We start from the raw sequence: 16,463 nt of genomic DNA on the forward strand, positions 1-16,463 counted from the left end.
ATAACATACTCAAAGGACATCCCCGTATCTCCAGTAGAAACAGAGTTACGAGCCTGCAAAATTTATTTTCAAAAATCAAAAGTAACCTTCTAACAATAAGTGAGACAATAAATAAGTTGACGACGATATTGAGGTAGCCTCAAGTTTAAAGTATCCTTGTATGGGGATCAAAGAGTACTATAACATATCCAAAGGAGATCCCAGTATCTCTTGTAGAACAAGAGTTATGAGCCTCCAAAGTTTAGTGCAAAAATCATAAGTAACATAATAAAAATAAGTGAGACGATACCAAAGTTGACGAACATTTTGCTTAATATCTCGGCCCCTGTTTGTCGTAGCTCAATGTTTTTAAAATGGTTAGATGGGGGACAAATTGGACTAAAACATACTCAAAGGACATCCCCGTATCTCAGTAGAAACAGAGTTACGAGCCTGCAAAGTATAGTCTAATGCATTTCCTATGGAGGGGTTGTTTGTTTACGTTTAGCTATAGGAATTGAAAAGAGGAAAAAAAAGTGAAAAAGCAAACGGCACGCAGTGTTCCTAAGTGGTCTCCCTCCCAAGTACTGACTGCGCTCGACGCTGCTTAACTTCGGTTATCGGACGAGAACCGGTGTTTTCAGCGTGATATGGCCGTTGCCGAGAGTGCTATTTAATAATTCGAATTTAATTAACCTTCATCTTTATAAATCAATAAGAAAGAGAAGATATGTTTGCTTTTTTCATATCTCATGGAATTTAAAAGAGGAAATAAAAGTGAAAAAGCCAACGGCACGCAAAGTTTCCAAGTACTGACTGCGCTCGACGCTGCTTAACTTCGGTGATCGGACGAGAACCGGTGTTTTCAGCGTGATATGGCCGTTGCCGAGAGTGCTATTTAATAATTCGAATTTAAATTAAGTGAGACAAATTAACCTTCATCTTTTTAAAACAATAACAAAAAGAAAATATGTTGGCTTTTTTCATATCTATTGGAATTTAAAAGAGGAAAAAAACGTGAAAAAGCCAACAGCGCGCAGTGTTCCTAAGTGGTCTCCCTCCCAAGTACTGACTGCGCTCGACGCTGCTTAACTTCGGTGATCCGACGAGAACCGGTGTTTTCAGCGTGATATGGCCGTTGCCGAGAGTGCTAGATAATAATTCGAATTTAAATTAAGTGAGACAAATTGACCTTCATCTTTTTAAAACAATAACAAAAAGAAAATATGTTTGCTTTTTTCATATCTATAGGAATTGAAAAGAGGAAAAAAAAGTGAAAAAGCCAACGGCACGCAGTGTTCCTAAGTGGTCTCCCTCCCAAGTACTGACTGCGCTCGACGCTGCTTAACTTCGGTGATCCGACGAGAACCGGTGTTTTCAGCGTGATATGGCCGTTGCCGAGAGTGCTATTTAACAATTCGAATTTAAATTAAGTGAGACAAATTAACCTTCATCTTTTTAAAACAATAACAAAAAGAAAATATGTTGGCTTTTTTCATATCTATTGGAATTTAAAAGAGGAAAAAAAAGTGAAAAAGCCAACGGCACGCAGTGTTCCTAAGTGGTCTCCCTCCCAAGTACTGACTGCGCTCGACGCTGCTTAACTTCGGTTATCGGACGAGAACCGGTGTTTTCAGCGTGATATGGCCGTTGCCGAGAGTGCTATTTAATAATTCGAATTTAATTAACCTTCATCTTTATAAATCAATAAGAAAGAGAGAAGATAGGTTTGCTTTTTTCATATCTCATGGAATTTAAAAGAGGAAATAAAAGTGAAAAAGCCAACGGCACGCAAAGTTTCCAAGTACTGACTGCGCTCGACGCTGCTTAACTTCGGTGATCGGACGAGAACCGGTGTTTTCAGCGTGATATGGCCGTTGCCGAGAGTTTTAGATAATAATTCGAATTTAAATTAAGTGAGACAAATTAACCATCATCTTTTTAAAACAATAACAAAAAGAAAATATGTTTGCTTTTTTCATATCTATTGGATTTTAAAAGAGGAAAAAAAAGTGAAAAAGCCAACGGCACGCAGTGTTCCTAAGTGGTCTCTCTCCCAAGTACTGACTGCGCTCGACGCTGCTTAACTTCGGTGATCGGACGAGAACCGGTGTTTTCAGCGTGATATGGCCGTTGCCGAGAGTGCTATTTAATAATTCGAATTTAAATTAAGTGAGACAAATTAACCTTCATCTTTTTAAAACAATAACAAAAAGAAAATATGTTGGCTTTTTTCATATCTATTGGAATTTAAAAGAGGAAAAAAACGTGAAAAAGCCAACAGCGCGCAGTGTTCCTAAGTGGTCTCCCTCCCAAGTACTGACTGCGCTCGACGCTGCTTAACTTCGGTGATCCGACGAGAACCGGTGTTTTCAGCGTGATATGGCCGTTGCCGAGAGTGCTAGATAATAATTCGAATTTAAATTAAGTGAGACAAATTGACCTTCATCTTTTTAAAACAATAACAAAAAGAAAATATGTTTGCTTTTTTCATATCTATAGGAATTGAAAAGAGGAAAAAAAAGTGAAAAAGCCAACGGCACGCAGTGTTCCTAAGTGGTCTCCCTCCCAAGTACTGACTGCGCTCGACGCTGCTTAACTTCGGTGATCCGACGAGAACCGGTGTTTTCAGCGTGATATGGCCGTTGCCGAGAGTGCTATTTAATAATTCGAATTTAATTAACCTTCATCTTTATAAATCAATAAGAAAGAGAGAAGATAGGTTTGCTTTTTTCATATCTCATGGAATTTAAAAGAGGAAATAAAAGTGAAAAAGCCAACGGCACGCAAAGTTTCCAAGTACTGACTGCGCTCGACGCTGCTTAACTTCGGTGATCGGACGAGAACCGGTGTTTTCAGCGTGATATGGCCGTTGCCGAGAGTTTTAGATAATAATTCGAATTTAAATTAAGTGAGACAAATTAACCATCATCTTTTTAAAACAATAACAAAAAGAAAATATGTTTGCTTTTTTCATATCTATTGGATTTTAAAAGAGGAAAAAAAAGTGAAAAAGCCAACGGCACGCAGTGTTCCTAAGTGGTCTCTCTCCCAAGTACTGACTGCGCTCGACGCTGCTTAACTTCGGTGATCGGACGAGAACCGGTGTTTTCAGCGTGATATGGCCGTTGCCGAGAGTGCTATTTAATAATTCGAATTTAAATTAAGTGAGACAAATTAACCTTCATCTTTTTAAAACAATAACAAAAAGAAAATATGTTGGCTTTTTTCATATCTATTGGAATTTAAAAGAGGAAAAAAACGTGAAAAAGCCAACAGCGCGCAGTGTTCCTAAGTGGTCTCCCTCCCAAGTACTGACTGCGCTCGACGCTGCTTAACTTCGGTGATCCGACGAGAACCGGTGTTTTCAGCGTGATATGGCCGTTGCCGAGAGTGCTAGATAATAATTCGAATTTAAATTAAGTGAGACAAATTGACCTTCATCTTTTTAAAACAATAACAAAAAGAAAATATGTTTGCTTTTTTCATATCTATAGGAATTGAAAAGAGGAAAAAAAAGTGAAAAAGCCAACGGCACGCAGTGTTCCTAAGTGGTCTCCCTCCCAAGTACTGACTGCGCTCGACGCTGCTTAACTTCGGTGATCCGACGAGAACCGGTGTTTTCAGCGTGATATGGCCGTTGCCGAGAGTGCTATTTAATAATTCGAATTTAAATTAAGTGAGACAAATTAACCTTCATCTTTTTAAAACAATAACAAAAAGAAAATATGTTGGCTTTTTTCATATCTATTGGAATTTAAAAGAGGAAAAAAAAGTGAAAAAGCCAACGGCACGCAGTGTTCCTAAGTGGTCTCCCTCCCAAGTACTGACTGCGCTCGACGCTTCTTAACTTCGGTTATCGGACGAGAACCGGTGTTTTCAGCGTGATATGGCCGTTGCCGAGAGTGCTATTTAATAATTCGAATTTAATTAACCTTCATCTTTATAAATCAATAAGAAAGAGAGAAGATATGTTTGCTTTTTTCATATCTCATGGAATTTAAAAGAGGATATAAAAGTGAAAAAGCCAACGGCACGCAAAGTTTCCAAGTACTGACTGCGCTCGACGCTGCTTAACTTCGGTGATCGGACGAGAACCGGTGTTTTCAGCGTGATATGGCCGTTGCCGAGAGTTTTAGATAATAATTCGAATTTAAATTAAGTGAGACAAATTAACCATCATCTTTTTAAAACAATAACAAAAAGAAAATATGTTTGCTTTTTTCATATCTATTGGATTTTAAAAGAGGAAAAAAAAGTGAAAAAGCCAACGGCACGCAGTGTTCCTAAGTGGTCACTCTCCCAAGTACTGACTGCGCTCGACGCTGCTTAACTTCGGTGATCGGACGAGAACCGGTGTTTTCAGCGTGATATGGCCGTTGCCGAGAGTGCTATTTAATAATTCGAATTTAAATTAAGTGAGACAAATTAACCTTCATCTTTTTAAAACAATAACAAAAAGAAAATATGTTTGCTTTTTTCATATCTATTGGAATTTAAAAGAGGAAAAAAAAGTGAAAAAGCCAACGGCACGCAGTGTTCCTAAGTGGTCTCCTTCCCAAGTACTGACTGCGCTCGACGCTGCTTAACTTCCGTGATCCGACGAGAACCGGTGTTTTCAGCGTGATATGGCCGTTGCCGAGAGTGCTGGATAATAATTCGAATTTAAATTAAGTGAGACAATTTGACCTTCATCTTTTTAAAACAATAACAAAAAGAAAATATGTTTGCTTTTTTCATATCTATAGGAAATTAAAAGAAAAAAAAAAGTGAAAAAGCCAACGGCACGCAGTGTTCCTAAGTGGTCTCCCTCCCAAGTACTGACTGCGCTCGACGCTGCTTAACTTCGGTGATCGGACGAGAACCGGTGTTTTCAGCGTGATATGGCCGTTGCCGAGAGTGCTATTTAATAATTCGAATTTAAATTAAGTGAGACAAATTAACCTTCATCTTTTTAAAACAATAACAAAAAGAAAATATGTTGGCTTTTTTCATATCTATTGGAATTTAAAAGAGGAAAAAAACGGGAAAAAGCCAACAGCGCGCAGTGTTCCTAAGTGGTCTCCCTCCCAAGTACTGACTGCTCTCGACGCTGCTTAACTTCGTTGATCCGACGAGAACCGGTGTTTTCAGCGTGATATGGCCGTTGCCGAGAGTGCAAGATAATAATTCGAATTTAAATTAAGTGAGACAAATTGACCTTCATCTTTTTAAAACAATAACAAAAAGAAAATATGTTTGCTTTTTTCATATCTATAGGAATTTAAAAGAAAAAAAAAAGTGAAAAAGCCAACGGCACGCAGTGTTCCTAAGTGGTCTCCCTCCCAAGTACTGACTGCGCTCGACGCTGCTTAACTTCGGTGATCGGACGAGAACCGGTGTTTTCAGCGTGATATGACCGTTGCCGAGAGTGCTATTTAATAATTCTAATTTAAATTAAGTGAGACAAATTAACCTTCATATTTTTAAAACAATAACAAAAAGAAAATTTGTTGGCTTTTTCATATCTGTTGGAATTTAAAAGAGGAAAAAAACGTGAAAAAGCCAACAGCGCGCAGTGTTCCTAAGTGGTCTCCCTCCCAAGTACTGACTGCGCTCGACGCTGCTTAATTCGGTGATCCGACGAGAACCGGTGTTTTCAGCGTGATATGGCCGTTGCCGAGAGTGCTAGATAATAATTCGAATTTAAATTAAGTGAGACAAATCGTCCTTCATCTTTTTAAAACAATAACAAAAAGAAAATATGTTTGCTTTTTTCATATCTATAGGAATTGAAAAGAGGAAAAAAAAGTGAAAAAGCCAACGGCACGCAGTGTTCCTAAGTGGTCTCCCTCCCAAGTACTGACTGCGCTCGACGCTGCTTAACTTTGGTGATCGGACGAGAACCGGTGTTTTCAGCGTGATATGGCCGTTGCCGAGAGTGCTATTTAATAATTCGAATTTAATTAACCTTCATCTTTATAAATCAATAAGAAAGAGAAGATATGTTTGCTTTTTTCATATCTCATGGAATTTAAAAGAGGAAATAAAAGTGAAAAAGCCAACGGCACGCAAAGTTTCCAAGTACTGACTGCGCTCGACGCTGCTTAACTTCGGTGATCGGACGAGAACCGGTGTTATCAGCGTGATATGGCCGTTGCCGAGAGTGCTATTTAATAATTCGAATTTAAATTAAGTGAGACAAATTAACCTTCATCTTTTTAAAACAATAACAAAAAGAAAATATGTTTGCTTTTTTCATATCTATTGGAATTTAAAAGAGGAAAAAAAAGTGAAAAAGCCAACGGCACGCAGTGTTCCTAAGTGGTCTCCCTCCCAAGTACTGACTGCGCTCGACGCTGCTTAACTTTGGTGATCGGACGAGAACCGGTGTTTTCAGCGTGATATGGCCGTTGCCGAGAGTGCTATTTAATAATTCGAATTTAAATTAAGTGAGACAAATTAACCTTCATCTTTTTAAAACAATAACAAAAAGAAAATATGTTTGCTTTTTTCATATCTATTGGAATTTAAAAGAGGAAAGAAAAGTGAAAAAGCCAACGGCACGCAGTGTTCCTAAGTGGTCTCCCTCCCAAGTACTGACTGCGCTCGACGCTGCTTAACTTCGGTGATCCGACGAGAACCGGTGTTTTCAGCGTGATATGGCCGTTGCCAAGAGTGCTAGATAATAATTCGAATTTAAATTAAGTGAGACAAATTGACCTTCATCTTTCTAAAACAATAACAAAAAGAAAATATGTTTGCTTTTTTCATATCTATTGGATTTTAAATGAGGAAAAAAAAGTGAAAAAGCCAACGGCACGCAGTGTTCCCAAGTGGTCTCCCTCCCAAGTACTGACTGCGCTCGACGCTGCTTAACTTTGGTGATCGGACGAGAACCGGTGTTTTCAGCGTGATATGGCCGTTGCCGAGAGTGCTATTTAATAATTCGAATTTAATTAACCTTCATCTTTATAAATCAATAAGAAAGAGAAGATATGTTTGCTTTTTTCATATCTCATGGAATTTAAAAGAGGAAATAAAAGTGAAAAAGCCAACGGCACGCAAAGTTTCCAAGTACTGACTGCGCTCGACGCTGCTTAACTTCGGTGATCGGACGAGAACCGGTGTTATCAGCGTGATATGGCCGTTGCCGAGAGTGCTATTTAATAATTCGAATTTAAATTAAGTGAGACAAATTAACCTTCATCTTTTTAAAACAATAACAAAAAGAAAATATGTTTGCTTTTTTCATATCTATTGGAATTTAAAAGAGGAAAGAAAAGTGAAAAAGCCAACGGCACGCAGTGTTCCTAAGTGGTCTCCCTCCCAAGTACTGACTGCGCTCGACGCTGCTTAACTTCGGTGATCCGACGAGAACCGGTGTTTTCAGCGTGATATGGCCGTTGCCAAGAGTGCTAGATAATAATTCGAATTTAAATTAAGTGAGACAAATTGACCTTCATCTTTCTAAAACAATAACAAAAAGAAAATATGTTTGCTTTTTTCATATCTATTGGATTTTAAATGAGGAAAAAAAAGTGAAAAAGCCAACGGCACGCAGTGTTCCCAAGTGGTCTCCCTCCCAAGTACTGACTGCGCTCGACGCTGCTTAACTTTGGTGATCGGACGAGAACCGGTGTTTTCAGCGTGATATGGCCGTTGCCGAGAGTGCTATTTAATAATTCGAATTTAATTAACCTTCATCTTTATAAATCAATAAGAAAGAGAAGATATGTTTGCTTTTTTCATATCTCATGGAATTTAAAAGAGGAAATAAAAGTGAAAAAGCCAACGGCACGCAAAGTTTCCAAGTACTGACTGCGCTCGACGCTGCTTAACTTCGGTGATCGGACGAAAACCGGTGTTATAAGCGTGATATGGCCGTTGCCGAGAGTGCTATTTAATAATTCGAATTTAAATTAAGTGAGACAAATTAACCTTCATCTTTTTAAAACAATAACAAAAAGAAAATATGTTTGCTTTTTTCATATCTATTGGAATTTAAAAGAGGAAAAAAAAGTGAAAAAGCCAACGGCACGCAGTGTTCCTAAGTGGTCTCCCTCCCAAGTACTGACTGCGCTCGACGCTGCTTAACTTTGGTGATCGGACGAGAACCGGTGTTTTCAGCGTGATATGGCCGTTGCCGAGAGTGCTATTTAATAATTCGAATTTAAATTAAGTGAGACAAATTAACCTTCATCTTTTTAAAACAATAACAAAAAGAAAATATGTTTGCTTTTTTCATATCTATTGGAATTTAAAAGAGGAAAGAAAAGTGAAAAAGCCAACGGCACGCAGTGTTCCTAAGTGGTCTCCCTCCCAAGTACTGACTGCGCTCGACGCTGCTTAACTTCGGTGATCCGACGAGAACCGGTGTTTTCAGCGTGATATGGCCGTTGCCAAGAGTGCTAGATAATAATTCGAATTTAAATTAAGTGAGACAAATTGACCTTCATCTTTCTAAAACAATAACAAAAAGAAAATATGTTTGCTTTTTTCATATCTATTGGATTTTAAATGAGGAAAAAAAGTGAAAAAGCCAACGGCACGCAGTGTTCCCAAGTGGTCTCCCTCCCAAGTACTGACTGCGCTCGACGCTGCTTAACTTTGGTGATCGGACGAGAACCGGTGTTTTCAGCGTGATATGGCCGTTGCCGAGAGTGCTATTTAATAATTCGAATTTAAATTTAGTGAGACAAATTAACCTTCATCTTTTTAAAACAATAACAAAAAGAAAATATGTTTGCTTTTTTCATATCTATTGGAATTTAAAAGAGGAAAAAAAAGTGAAAAAGCCAACGGCACGCAGTGTTCCTAAGTGGTCTCCCTCCCAAGTACTGACTGCGCTCGACGCTGCTTAACTTCGGTGATCCGACGAGAACCGGTGTTTTCAGCGTGATATGGCCGTTGCCAAGAGTGCTAGATAATAATTCGAATTTAAATTTAGTGAGACAAATTGACCTTCATCTTTTTAAAACAATAACAAAAAGAAAATATGTTTGCTTTTTTCATATCTATAGGAAATTAAAAGAGGAAAAAAACGTGAAAAAGCCAACAGCGCGCAGTGTTCCTAAGTGGTCTCCCTCCCAAGTACTGACTGCGCTCGACGCTGCTTAATTCGGTGATCCGACGAGAACCGGTGTTTTCAGCGTGATATGGCCGTTGCCGAGAGTGCTAGATAATAATTCGAATTTAAATTAAGTGAGACAAATCGTCCTTCATCTTTTTAAAACAATAACAAAAAGAAAATATGTTTGCTTTTTTCATATCTATAGGAATTGAAAAGAGGAAAAAAAAGTGAAAAAGCCAACGGCACGCAGTGTTCCTAAGTGGTCTCCCTCCCAAGTACTGACTGCGCTCGACGCTGCTTAACTTTGGTGATCGGACGAGAACCGGTGTTTTCAGCGTGATATGGCCGTTGCCGAGAGTGCTATTTAATAATTCGAATTTAATTAACCTTCATCTTTATAAATCAATAAGAAAGAGAAGATATGTTTGCTTTTTTCATATCTCATGGAATTTAAAAGAGGAAATAAAAGTGAAAAAGCCAACGGCACGCAAAGTTTCCAAGTACTGACTGCGCTCGACGCTGCTTAACTTCGGTGATCGGACGAGAACCGGTGTTATCAGCGTGATATGGCCGTTGCCGAGAGTGCTATTTAATAATTCGAATTTAAATTAAGTGAGATAAATTAACCTTCATCTTTTTAAAACAATAACAAAAAGAAAATATGTTTGCTTTTTTCATATCTATTGGAATTTAAAAGAGGAAAGAAAAGTGAAAAAGCCAACGGCACGCAGTGTTCCTAAGTGGTCTCCCTCCCAAGTACTGACTGCGCTCGACGCTGCTTAACTTCGGTGATCCGACGAGAACCGGTGTTTTCAGCGTGATATGGCCGTTGCCAAGAGTGCTAGATAATAATTCGAATTTAAATTAAGTGAGACAAATTGACCTTCATCTTTCTAAAACAATAACAAAAAGAAAATATGTTTGCTTTTTTCATATCTATTGGATTTTAAATGAGGAAAAAAAAGTGAAAAAGCCAACGGCACGCAGTGTTCCCAAGTGGTCTCCCTCCCAAGTACTGACTGCGCTCGACGCTGCTTAACTTTGGTGATCGGACGAGAACCGGTGTTTTCAGCGTGATATGGCCGTTGCCGAGAGTGCTATTTAATAATTCGAATTTAAATTAAGTGAGACAAATTAACCTTCATCTTTTTAAAACAATAACAAAAAGAAAATATGTTTGCTTTTTTCATATCTATTGGAATTTAAAAGAGGAAAGAAAAGTGAAAAAGCCAACGGCACGCAGTGTTCCTAAGTGGTCTCCCTCCCAAGTACTGACTGCGCTCGACGCTGCTTAACTTCGGTGATCCGACGAGAACCGGTGTTTTCAGTGTGATATGGCCGTTGCCAAGAGTGCTAGATAATAATTCGAATTTAAATTAAGTGAGACAAATTGACCTTCATCTTTCTAAAACAATAACAAAAAGAAAATATGTTTGCTTTTTTCATATCTATAGGAAATTAAAAGAGGAAAAAAACGTGAAAAAGCCAACAGCGCGCAGTGTTCCTAAGTGGTCTCCCTCCCAAGTACTGACTGCGCTCGACGCTGCTTAATTCGGTGATCCGACGAGAACCGGTGTTTTCAGCGTGATATGGCCGTTGCCGAGAGTGCTAGATAATAATTCGAATTTAAATTAAGTGAGACAAATCGTCCTTCATCTTTTTAAAACAATAACAAAAAGAAAATATGTTTGCTTTTTTCATATCTATAGGAATTGAAAAGAGGAAAAAAAAGTGAAAAAGCCAACGGCACGCAGTGTTCCTAAGTGGTCTCCCTCCCAAGTACTGACTGCGCTCGACGCTGCTTAACTTTGGTGATCGGACGAGAACCGGTGTTTTCAGCGTGATATGGCCGTTGCCGAGAGTGCTATTTAATAATTCGAATTTAATTAACCTTCATCTTTATAAATCAATAAGAAAGAGAAGATATGTTTGCTTTTTTCATATCTCATGGAATTTAAAAGAGGAAATAAAAGTGAAAAAGCCAACGGCACGCAAAGTTTCCAAGTACTGACTGCGCTCGACGCTGCTTAACTTCGGTGATCGGACGAGAACCGGTGTTATCAGCGTGATATGGCCGTTGCCGAGAGTGCTATTTAATAATTCGAATTTAAATTAAGTGAGATAAATTAACCTTCATCTTTTTAAAACAATAACAAAAAGAAAATATGTTTGCTTTTTTCATATCTATTGGAATTTAAAAGAGGAAAGAAAAGTGAAAAAGCCAACGGCACGCAGTGTTCCTAAGTGGTCTCCCTCCCAAGTACTGACTGCGCTCGACGCTGCTTAACTTCGGTGATCCGACGAGAACCGGTGTTTTCAGCGTGATATGGCCGTTGCCAAGAGTGCTAGATAATAATTCGAATTTAAATTAAGTGAGACAAATTGACCTTCATCTTTCTAAAACAATAACAAAAAGAAAATATGTTTGCTTTTTTCATATCTATTGGATTTTAAATGAGGAAAAAAAAGTGAAAAAGCCAACGGCACGCAGTGTTCCCAAGTGGTCTCCCTCCCAAGTACTGACTGCGCTCGACGCTGCTTAACTTTGGTGATCGGACGAGAACCGGTGTTTTCAGCGTGATATGGCCGTTGCCGAGAGTGCTATTTAATAATTCGAATTTAAATTAAGTGAGACAAATTAACCTTCATCTTTTTAAAACAATAACAAAAAGAAAATATGTTTGCTTTTTTCATATCTATTGGAATTTAAAAGAGGAAAGAAAAGTGAAAAAGCCAACGGCACGCAGTGTTCCTAAGTGGTCTCCCTCCCAAGTACTGACTGCGCTCGACGCTGCTTAACTTCGGTGATCCGACGAGAACCGGTGTTTTCAGTGTGATATGGCCGTTGCCAAGAGTGCTAGATAATAATTCGAATTTAAATTAAGTGAGACAAATTGACCTTCATCTTTCTAAAACAATAACAAAAAGAAAATATGTTTGCTTTTTTCATATCTATTGGATTTTAAATGAGGAAAAAAAAGTGAAAAAGCCAACGGCACGCAGTGTTCCCAAGTGGTCTCCCTCCCAAGTACTGACTGCGCTCGACGCTGCTTAACTTTGGTGATCGGACGAGAACCGGTGTTTTCAGCGTGATATGGCCGTTGCCGAGAGTGCTATTTAATAATTCGAATTTAAATTAAGTGAGACAAATTAACCTTCATCTTTTTAAAACAATAACAAAAAGAAAATATGTTTGCTTTTTTCATATCTATTGGAATTTAAAAGAGGAAAGAAAAGTGAAAAAGCCAACGGCACGCAGTGTTCCTAAGTGGTCTCCCTCCCAAGTACTGACTGCGCTCGACGCTGCTTAACTTCGGTGATCCGACGAGAACCGGTGTTTTCAGTGTGATATGGCCGTTGCCAAGAGTGCTAGATAATAATTCGAATTTAAATTAAGTGAGACAAATTGACCTTCATCTTTCTAAAACAATAACAAAAAGAAAATATGTTTGCTTTTTTCATATCTATTGGATTTTAAATGAGGAAAAAAAAGTGAAAAAGCCAACGGCACGCAGTGTTCCCAAGTGGTCTCCCTCCCAAGTACTGACTGCGCTCGACGCTGCTTAACTTTGGTGATCGGACGAGAACCAGTGTTTTCAGCGTGATATGGCCGTTGCCGAGAGTGCTATTTAATAATTCGAATTTAAATTTAGTGAGACAAATTAACCTTCATCTTTTTAAAACAATAACAAAAAGAAAATATGTTTGCTTTTTTCATATCTATTGGAATTTAAAAGAGGAAAAAAAAGTAAAAAAGCCAACGGCACGCAGTGTTCCTAAGTGGTCTCCCTCCCAAGTACTGACTGCGCTCGACGCTGCTTAACTTCGGTGATCCGACGAGAACCGGTGTTTTCAGCGTGATATGGCCGTTGCCAAGAGTGCTAGATAATAATTCGAATTTAAATTAAGTGAGACAAATTGACCTTCATCTTTCTAAAACAATAACAAAAAGAAAATATGTTTGCTTTTTTCATATCTATTGGATTTTAAATGAGGAAAAAAAAGTGAAAAAGCCAACGGCACGCAGTGTTCCCAAGTGGTCTCCCTCCCAAGTACTGACTGCGCTCGACGCTGCTTAACTTTGGTGATCGGACGAGAACCGGTGTTTTCAGCGTGATATGGCCGTTGCCGAGAGTGCTATTTAATAATTCGAATTTAAATTTAGTGAGACAAATTAACCTTCATCTTTTTAAAACAATAACAAAAAGAAAATATGTTTGCTTTTTTCATATCTATTGGAATTTAAAAGAGGAAAAAAAAGTGAAAAAGCCAACGGCACGCAGTGTTCCTAAGTGGTCTCCCTCCCAAGTACTGACTGCGCTCGACGCTGCTTAACTTCGGTGATCCGACGAGAACCGGTGTTTTCAGCGTGATATGGCCGTTGCCAAGAGTGCTAGATAATAATTCGAATTTAAATTTAGTGAGACAAATTGACCTTCATCTTTTTAAAACAATAACAAAAAGAAAATATGTTTGCTTTTTTCATATCTATAGGAAATTAAAAGAGGAAAAAAACGTGAAAAAGCCAACGGCACGCAGTGTTCCTAAGTGGTCTCCCTCCCAAGTACTGACTGCGCTCGACGCTGCTTAACTTCGGTGATCCGACGAGAACCGGTGTTTTCAGCGTGATATGGCCGTTGCCAAGAGTGCTAGATAATAATTCGAATTTAAATTAAGTGAGACAAATTGACCTTCATCTTTCTAAAACAATAACAAAAAGAAAATATGTTTGCTTTTTTCATATCTATTGGATTTTAAATGAGGAAAAAAAAGTGAAAAAGCCAACGGCACGCAGTGTTCCCAAGTGGTCTCCCTCCCAAGTACTGACTGCGCTCGACGCTGCTTAACTTTGGTGATCGGACGAGAACCGGTGTTTTCAGCGTGATATGGCCGTTGCCGAGAGTGCTATTTAATAATTCGAATTTAAATTAAGTGAGACAAATTAACCTTCATCTTTTTAAAACAATAACAAAAAGAAAATATGTTTGCTTTTTTCATATCTATTGGAATTTAAAAGAGGAAAGAAAAGTGAAAAAGCCAACGGCACGCAGTGTTCCTAAGTGGTCTCCCTCCCAAGTACTGACTGCGCTCGACGCTGCTTAACTTCGGTGATCCGACGAGAACCGGTGTTTTCAGTGTGATATGGCCGTTGCCAAGAGTGCTAGATAATAATTCGAATTTAAATTAAGTGAGACAAATTGACCTTCATCTTTCTAGAACAATAACAAAAAGAAAATATGTTTGCTTTTTTCATATCTATTGGATTTTAAATGAGGAAAAAAAAGTGAAAAAGCCAACGGCACGCAGTGTTCCCAAGTGGTCTCCCTCCCAAGTACTGACTGCGCTCGACGCTGCTTAACTTTGGTGATCGGACGAGAACCAGTGTTTTCAGCGTGATATGGCCGTTGCCGAGAGTGCTATTTAATAATTCGAATTTAAATTTAGTGAGACAAATTAACCTTCATCTTTTTAAAACAATAACAAAAAGAAAATATGTTTGCTTTTTTCATATCTATTGGAATTTAAAAGAGGAAAAAAAAGTGAAAAAGCCAACGGCACGCAGTGTTCCTAAGTGGTCTCCCTCCCAAGTACTGACTGCGCTCGACGCTGCTTAACTTCGGTGATCCGACGAGAACCGGTGTTTTCAGCGTGATATGGCCGTTGCCAAGAGTGCTAGATAATAATTCGAATTTAAATTAAGTGAGACAAATTGACCATCTTTCTAAAACAATAACAAAAAGAAAATATGTTTGCTTTTTTCATATCTATTGGATTTTAAATGAGGAAAAAAAAGTGAAAAAGCCAACGGCACGCAGTGTTCCCAAGTGGTCTCCCTCCCAAGTACTGACTGCGCTCGACGCTGCTTAACTTTGGTGATCGGACGAGAACCGGTGTTTTCAGCGTGATATGGCCGTTGCCGAGAGTGCTATTTAATAATTCGAATTTAAATTTAGTGAGACAAATTAACCTTCATCTTTTTAAAACAATAACAAAAAGAAAATATGTTTGCTTTTTTCATATCTATTGGAATTTAAAAGAGGAAAAAAAGTGAAAAAGCCAACGGCACGCAGTGTTCCTAAGTGGTCTCCCTCCCAAGTACTGACTGCGCTCGACGCTGCTTAACTTCGGTGATCCGACGAGAACCGGTGTTTTCAGCGTGATATGGCCGTTGCCAAGAGTGCTAGATAATAATTCGAATTTAAATTTAGTGAGACAAATTGACCTTCATCTTTTTAAAACAATAACAAAAAGAAAATATGTTTGCTTTTTTCATATCTATAGGAAATTAAAAGAGGAAAAAAACGTGAAAAAGCCAACAGCGCGCAGTGTTCGTAAGTGGTCTCCCTCCCAAGTACTGACTGCGCTCGACGCTGCTTAATTCGGTGATCCGACGAGAACCGGTGTTTTCAGCGTGATATGGCCGTTGCCGAGAGTGCTAGATAATAATTCTAATTTAAATTAAGTGAGACAAATCGTCCTTCATCTTTTTAAAACAATAACAAAAGGAAAATATGTTTGCTTTTTTCATATCTATAGGAATTGAAAAGAGGAAAAAAAAGTAAAAAAGCCAACGGCACGCAGTGTTCCTAAGTGGTCTCCCTCCCAAGTACTGACTGCGCTCGACGCTGCTTAACTTTGGTGATCGGACGAGAACCGGTGTTTTCAGCGTGATATGGCCGTTGCCGAGAGTGCTATTTAATAATTCGAATTTAATTAACCTTCATCTTTATAAATCAATAAGAAAGAGAAGATATGTTTGCTTTTTTCATATCTCATGGAATTTAAAAGAGGAAATAAAAGTGAAAAAGCCAACGGCACGCAAAGTTTCCAAGTACTGACTGCGCTCGACGCTGCTTAACTTCGGTGATCGGACGAGAACCGGTGTTATCAGCGTGATATGGCCGTTGCCGAGAGTGCTATTTAATAATTCGAATTTAAATTAAGTGAGACAAATTAACCTTCATCTTTTTAAAACAATAACAAAAAGAAAATATGTTTGCTTTTTTCATATCTATTGGAATTTAAAAGAGGAAAGAAAAGTGAAAAAGCCAACGGCACGCAGTGTTCCTAAGTGGTCTCCCTCCCAAGTACTGACTGCGCTCGACGCTGCTTAACTTCGGTGATCCGACGAGAACCGGTGTTTTCAGTGTGATATGGCCGTTGCCAAGAGTGCTAGATAATAATTCGAATTTAAATTAAGTGAGACAAATTGACCTTCATCTTTCTAAAACAATAACAAAAAGAAAATATGTTTGCTTTTTTCATATCTATTGGATTTTAAATGAGGAAAAAAAAGTGAAAAAGCCAACGGCACGCAGTGTTCCCAAGTGGTCTCCCTCCCAAGTACTGACTGCGCTCGACGCTGCTTAACTTTGGTGATCGGACGAGAACCAGTGTTTTCAGCGTGATATGGCCGTTGCCGAGAGTGCTA

General features: G+C 38.6%; 38 non-coding genes and 25 pseudogenes across 38 annotated transcripts; all 63 read right to left on the minus strand.

The window, feature by feature from the left end:
• Positions 1-522: 522 nt before the first annotated feature.
• On the minus strand, positions 523-641 carry LOC149716139 (5S ribosomal RNA; annotated as a pseudogene).
• Positions 642-763: 122 nt separating this feature from the next.
• LOC149716140 (5S ribosomal RNA) lies at positions 764-866 on the minus strand (annotated as a pseudogene).
• A 137-nt stretch (positions 867-1,003) lies between these two features.
• LOC149716141 (5S ribosomal RNA) lies at positions 1,004-1,122 on the minus strand (annotated as a pseudogene).
• A 137-nt stretch (positions 1,123-1,259) lies between these two features.
• On the minus strand, positions 1,260-1,378 carry LOC149716142 (5S ribosomal RNA). The gene has a single exon (XR_016373821.1). It is a non-coding gene; the product is annotated as a 5S ribosomal RNA (ribosomal RNA).
• Positions 1,379-1,515: 137 nt separating this feature from the next.
• On the minus strand, positions 1,516-1,634 carry LOC149716143 (5S ribosomal RNA). Its single transcript, XR_016374237.1, has one exon. It is a non-coding gene; the product is annotated as a 5S ribosomal RNA (ribosomal RNA).
• Positions 1,635-1,758: 124 nt separating this feature from the next.
• Positions 1,759-1,861, minus strand: LOC149716144 (5S ribosomal RNA; annotated as a pseudogene).
• Positions 1,862-1,998: 137 nt separating this feature from the next.
• LOC149716145 (5S ribosomal RNA) lies at positions 1,999-2,117 on the minus strand. Its single transcript, XR_016374283.1, has one exon. It is a non-coding gene; the product is annotated as a 5S ribosomal RNA (ribosomal RNA).
• Positions 2,118-2,254: 137 nt separating this feature from the next.
• LOC149716146 (5S ribosomal RNA) lies at positions 2,255-2,373 on the minus strand (annotated as a pseudogene).
• Positions 2,374-2,510: 137 nt separating this feature from the next.
• LOC149716147 (5S ribosomal RNA) lies at positions 2,511-2,629 on the minus strand. The gene has a single exon (XR_016373833.1). It is a non-coding gene; the product is annotated as a 5S ribosomal RNA (ribosomal RNA).
• Positions 2,630-2,753: 124 nt separating this feature from the next.
• LOC149716148 (5S ribosomal RNA) lies at positions 2,754-2,856 on the minus strand (annotated as a pseudogene).
• A 137-nt stretch (positions 2,857-2,993) lies between these two features.
• On the minus strand, positions 2,994-3,112 carry LOC149716149 (5S ribosomal RNA). Its single transcript, XR_016374284.1, has one exon. It is a non-coding gene; the product is annotated as a 5S ribosomal RNA (ribosomal RNA).
• Positions 3,113-3,249: 137 nt separating this feature from the next.
• Positions 3,250-3,368, minus strand: LOC149716150 (5S ribosomal RNA; annotated as a pseudogene).
• A 137-nt stretch (positions 3,369-3,505) lies between these two features.
• On the minus strand, positions 3,506-3,624 carry LOC149716151 (5S ribosomal RNA). The gene has a single exon (XR_016373850.1). It is a non-coding gene; the product is annotated as a 5S ribosomal RNA (ribosomal RNA).
• A 137-nt stretch (positions 3,625-3,761) lies between these two features.
• On the minus strand, positions 3,762-3,880 carry LOC149716152 (5S ribosomal RNA; annotated as a pseudogene).
• A 124-nt stretch (positions 3,881-4,004) lies between these two features.
• LOC149716153 (5S ribosomal RNA) lies at positions 4,005-4,107 on the minus strand (annotated as a pseudogene).
• A 137-nt stretch (positions 4,108-4,244) lies between these two features.
• Positions 4,245-4,363, minus strand: LOC149716154 (5S ribosomal RNA). Its single transcript, XR_016374205.1, has one exon. It is a non-coding gene; the product is annotated as a 5S ribosomal RNA (ribosomal RNA).
• A 137-nt stretch (positions 4,364-4,500) lies between these two features.
• LOC149716155 (5S ribosomal RNA) lies at positions 4,501-4,619 on the minus strand (annotated as a pseudogene).
• A 136-nt stretch (positions 4,620-4,755) lies between these two features.
• On the minus strand, positions 4,756-4,874 carry LOC149716156 (5S ribosomal RNA). Its single transcript, XR_016372050.1, has one exon. It is a non-coding gene; the product is annotated as a 5S ribosomal RNA (ribosomal RNA).
• A 137-nt stretch (positions 4,875-5,011) lies between these two features.
• LOC149716157 (5S ribosomal RNA) lies at positions 5,012-5,130 on the minus strand (annotated as a pseudogene).
• Positions 5,131-5,266: 136 nt separating this feature from the next.
• Positions 5,267-5,385, minus strand: LOC149716158 (5S ribosomal RNA). The gene has a single exon (XR_016372373.1). It is a non-coding gene; the product is annotated as a 5S ribosomal RNA (ribosomal RNA).
• A 136-nt stretch (positions 5,386-5,521) lies between these two features.
• Positions 5,522-5,639, minus strand: LOC149716159 (5S ribosomal RNA; annotated as a pseudogene).
• A 137-nt stretch (positions 5,640-5,776) lies between these two features.
• Positions 5,777-5,895, minus strand: LOC149716160 (5S ribosomal RNA). The gene has a single exon (XR_016374160.1). It is a non-coding gene; the product is annotated as a 5S ribosomal RNA (ribosomal RNA).
• A 122-nt stretch (positions 5,896-6,017) lies between these two features.
• Positions 6,018-6,120, minus strand: LOC149716161 (5S ribosomal RNA; annotated as a pseudogene).
• A 137-nt stretch (positions 6,121-6,257) lies between these two features.
• LOC149716162 (5S ribosomal RNA) lies at positions 6,258-6,376 on the minus strand. Its single transcript, XR_016374161.1, has one exon. It is a non-coding gene; the product is annotated as a 5S ribosomal RNA (ribosomal RNA).
• A 137-nt stretch (positions 6,377-6,513) lies between these two features.
• On the minus strand, positions 6,514-6,632 carry LOC149716163 (5S ribosomal RNA). The gene has a single exon (XR_016373874.1). It is a non-coding gene; the product is annotated as a 5S ribosomal RNA (ribosomal RNA).
• Positions 6,633-6,769: 137 nt separating this feature from the next.
• On the minus strand, positions 6,770-6,888 carry LOC149716164 (5S ribosomal RNA). The gene has a single exon (XR_016372295.1). It is a non-coding gene; the product is annotated as a 5S ribosomal RNA (ribosomal RNA).
• Positions 6,889-7,010: 122 nt separating this feature from the next.
• Positions 7,011-7,113, minus strand: LOC149716165 (5S ribosomal RNA; annotated as a pseudogene).
• A 137-nt stretch (positions 7,114-7,250) lies between these two features.
• Positions 7,251-7,369, minus strand: LOC149716166 (5S ribosomal RNA). Its single transcript, XR_016373913.1, has one exon. It is a non-coding gene; the product is annotated as a 5S ribosomal RNA (ribosomal RNA).
• Positions 7,370-7,506: 137 nt separating this feature from the next.
• Positions 7,507-7,625, minus strand: LOC149716167 (5S ribosomal RNA). Its single transcript, XR_016372319.1, has one exon. It is a non-coding gene; the product is annotated as a 5S ribosomal RNA (ribosomal RNA).
• Positions 7,626-7,987: 362 nt separating this feature from the next.
• On the minus strand, positions 7,988-8,106 carry LOC149716168 (5S ribosomal RNA). The gene has a single exon (XR_016374162.1). It is a non-coding gene; the product is annotated as a 5S ribosomal RNA (ribosomal RNA).
• A 137-nt stretch (positions 8,107-8,243) lies between these two features.
• On the minus strand, positions 8,244-8,362 carry LOC149716169 (5S ribosomal RNA). Its single transcript, XR_016373924.1, has one exon. It is a non-coding gene; the product is annotated as a 5S ribosomal RNA (ribosomal RNA).
• Positions 8,363-8,498: 136 nt separating this feature from the next.
• On the minus strand, positions 8,499-8,617 carry LOC149716170 (5S ribosomal RNA). The gene has a single exon (XR_016372353.1). It is a non-coding gene; the product is annotated as a 5S ribosomal RNA (ribosomal RNA).
• A 137-nt stretch (positions 8,618-8,754) lies between these two features.
• Positions 8,755-8,873, minus strand: LOC149716171 (5S ribosomal RNA). The gene has a single exon (XR_016373936.1). It is a non-coding gene; the product is annotated as a 5S ribosomal RNA (ribosomal RNA).
• A 137-nt stretch (positions 8,874-9,010) lies between these two features.
• LOC149716172 (5S ribosomal RNA) lies at positions 9,011-9,128 on the minus strand (annotated as a pseudogene).
• Positions 9,129-9,265: 137 nt separating this feature from the next.
• Positions 9,266-9,384, minus strand: LOC149716173 (5S ribosomal RNA). Its single transcript, XR_016374163.1, has one exon. It is a non-coding gene; the product is annotated as a 5S ribosomal RNA (ribosomal RNA).
• Positions 9,385-9,506: 122 nt separating this feature from the next.
• On the minus strand, positions 9,507-9,609 carry LOC149716174 (5S ribosomal RNA; annotated as a pseudogene).
• A 137-nt stretch (positions 9,610-9,746) lies between these two features.
• On the minus strand, positions 9,747-9,865 carry LOC149716175 (5S ribosomal RNA). Its single transcript, XR_016373949.1, has one exon. It is a non-coding gene; the product is annotated as a 5S ribosomal RNA (ribosomal RNA).
• A 137-nt stretch (positions 9,866-10,002) lies between these two features.
• LOC149716176 (5S ribosomal RNA) lies at positions 10,003-10,121 on the minus strand. Its single transcript, XR_016372355.1, has one exon. It is a non-coding gene; the product is annotated as a 5S ribosomal RNA (ribosomal RNA).
• A 137-nt stretch (positions 10,122-10,258) lies between these two features.
• Positions 10,259-10,377, minus strand: LOC149716177 (5S ribosomal RNA; annotated as a pseudogene).
• Positions 10,378-10,514: 137 nt separating this feature from the next.
• LOC149716178 (5S ribosomal RNA) lies at positions 10,515-10,632 on the minus strand (annotated as a pseudogene).
• Positions 10,633-10,769: 137 nt separating this feature from the next.
• Positions 10,770-10,888, minus strand: LOC149716179 (5S ribosomal RNA). The gene has a single exon (XR_016374164.1). It is a non-coding gene; the product is annotated as a 5S ribosomal RNA (ribosomal RNA).
• A 122-nt stretch (positions 10,889-11,010) lies between these two features.
• LOC149716180 (5S ribosomal RNA) lies at positions 11,011-11,113 on the minus strand (annotated as a pseudogene).
• Positions 11,114-11,250: 137 nt separating this feature from the next.
• LOC149716181 (5S ribosomal RNA) lies at positions 11,251-11,369 on the minus strand. Its single transcript, XR_016373961.1, has one exon. It is a non-coding gene; the product is annotated as a 5S ribosomal RNA (ribosomal RNA).
• A 137-nt stretch (positions 11,370-11,506) lies between these two features.
• LOC149716182 (5S ribosomal RNA) lies at positions 11,507-11,625 on the minus strand. Its single transcript, XR_016372356.1, has one exon. It is a non-coding gene; the product is annotated as a 5S ribosomal RNA (ribosomal RNA).
• A 137-nt stretch (positions 11,626-11,762) lies between these two features.
• On the minus strand, positions 11,763-11,881 carry LOC149716183 (5S ribosomal RNA; annotated as a pseudogene).
• A 137-nt stretch (positions 11,882-12,018) lies between these two features.
• Positions 12,019-12,137, minus strand: LOC149716184 (5S ribosomal RNA). Its single transcript, XR_016372357.1, has one exon. It is a non-coding gene; the product is annotated as a 5S ribosomal RNA (ribosomal RNA).
• Positions 12,138-12,274: 137 nt separating this feature from the next.
• Positions 12,275-12,393, minus strand: LOC149716185 (5S ribosomal RNA; annotated as a pseudogene).
• A 137-nt stretch (positions 12,394-12,530) lies between these two features.
• On the minus strand, positions 12,531-12,649 carry LOC149716186 (5S ribosomal RNA). Its single transcript, XR_016371738.1, has one exon. It is a non-coding gene; the product is annotated as a 5S ribosomal RNA (ribosomal RNA).
• A 137-nt stretch (positions 12,650-12,786) lies between these two features.
• On the minus strand, positions 12,787-12,905 carry LOC149716187 (5S ribosomal RNA). Its single transcript, XR_016373972.1, has one exon. It is a non-coding gene; the product is annotated as a 5S ribosomal RNA (ribosomal RNA).
• A 137-nt stretch (positions 12,906-13,042) lies between these two features.
• Positions 13,043-13,161, minus strand: LOC149716188 (5S ribosomal RNA). The gene has a single exon (XR_016372359.1). It is a non-coding gene; the product is annotated as a 5S ribosomal RNA (ribosomal RNA).
• Positions 13,162-13,298: 137 nt separating this feature from the next.
• Positions 13,299-13,417, minus strand: LOC149716189 (5S ribosomal RNA). Its single transcript, XR_016373983.1, has one exon. It is a non-coding gene; the product is annotated as a 5S ribosomal RNA (ribosomal RNA).
• Positions 13,418-13,554: 137 nt separating this feature from the next.
• On the minus strand, positions 13,555-13,673 carry LOC149716190 (5S ribosomal RNA). The gene has a single exon (XR_016373995.1). It is a non-coding gene; the product is annotated as a 5S ribosomal RNA (ribosomal RNA).
• Positions 13,674-13,810: 137 nt separating this feature from the next.
• On the minus strand, positions 13,811-13,929 carry LOC149716191 (5S ribosomal RNA). Its single transcript, XR_016372361.1, has one exon. It is a non-coding gene; the product is annotated as a 5S ribosomal RNA (ribosomal RNA).
• Positions 13,930-14,066: 137 nt separating this feature from the next.
• Positions 14,067-14,185, minus strand: LOC149716192 (5S ribosomal RNA; annotated as a pseudogene).
• Positions 14,186-14,322: 137 nt separating this feature from the next.
• LOC149716193 (5S ribosomal RNA) lies at positions 14,323-14,441 on the minus strand. Its single transcript, XR_016372362.1, has one exon. It is a non-coding gene; the product is annotated as a 5S ribosomal RNA (ribosomal RNA).
• Positions 14,442-14,578: 137 nt separating this feature from the next.
• LOC149716194 (5S ribosomal RNA) lies at positions 14,579-14,697 on the minus strand. Its single transcript, XR_016374012.1, has one exon. It is a non-coding gene; the product is annotated as a 5S ribosomal RNA (ribosomal RNA).
• A 134-nt stretch (positions 14,698-14,831) lies between these two features.
• LOC149716195 (5S ribosomal RNA) lies at positions 14,832-14,950 on the minus strand. Its single transcript, XR_016372363.1, has one exon. It is a non-coding gene; the product is annotated as a 5S ribosomal RNA (ribosomal RNA).
• A 136-nt stretch (positions 14,951-15,086) lies between these two features.
• LOC149716196 (5S ribosomal RNA) lies at positions 15,087-15,205 on the minus strand. Its single transcript, XR_016374040.1, has one exon. It is a non-coding gene; the product is annotated as a 5S ribosomal RNA (ribosomal RNA).
• A 137-nt stretch (positions 15,206-15,342) lies between these two features.
• Positions 15,343-15,460, minus strand: LOC149716197 (5S ribosomal RNA; annotated as a pseudogene).
• Positions 15,461-15,597: 137 nt separating this feature from the next.
• On the minus strand, positions 15,598-15,716 carry LOC149716198 (5S ribosomal RNA). Its single transcript, XR_016374165.1, has one exon. It is a non-coding gene; the product is annotated as a 5S ribosomal RNA (ribosomal RNA).
• Positions 15,717-15,838: 122 nt separating this feature from the next.
• Positions 15,839-15,941, minus strand: LOC149716199 (5S ribosomal RNA; annotated as a pseudogene).
• A 137-nt stretch (positions 15,942-16,078) lies between these two features.
• Positions 16,079-16,197, minus strand: LOC149716200 (5S ribosomal RNA; annotated as a pseudogene).
• A 137-nt stretch (positions 16,198-16,334) lies between these two features.
• LOC149716201 (5S ribosomal RNA) lies at positions 16,335-16,453 on the minus strand. The gene has a single exon (XR_016373770.1). It is a non-coding gene; the product is annotated as a 5S ribosomal RNA (ribosomal RNA).
• Between the last annotated feature and the right edge of the window lie 10 nt (positions 16,454-16,463).

The sequence above is a fragment of the Phalangium opilio genome, unplaced genomic scaffold (genome assembly GCF_054372755.1).
Source record: "Phalangium opilio isolate 3A_F unplaced genomic scaffold, DU_Popi_V2 ptg000009l_1, whole genome shotgun sequence".
Taxonomy (NCBI): domain Eukaryota; kingdom Metazoa; phylum Arthropoda; class Arachnida; order Opiliones; family Phalangiidae; genus Phalangium; species Phalangium opilio.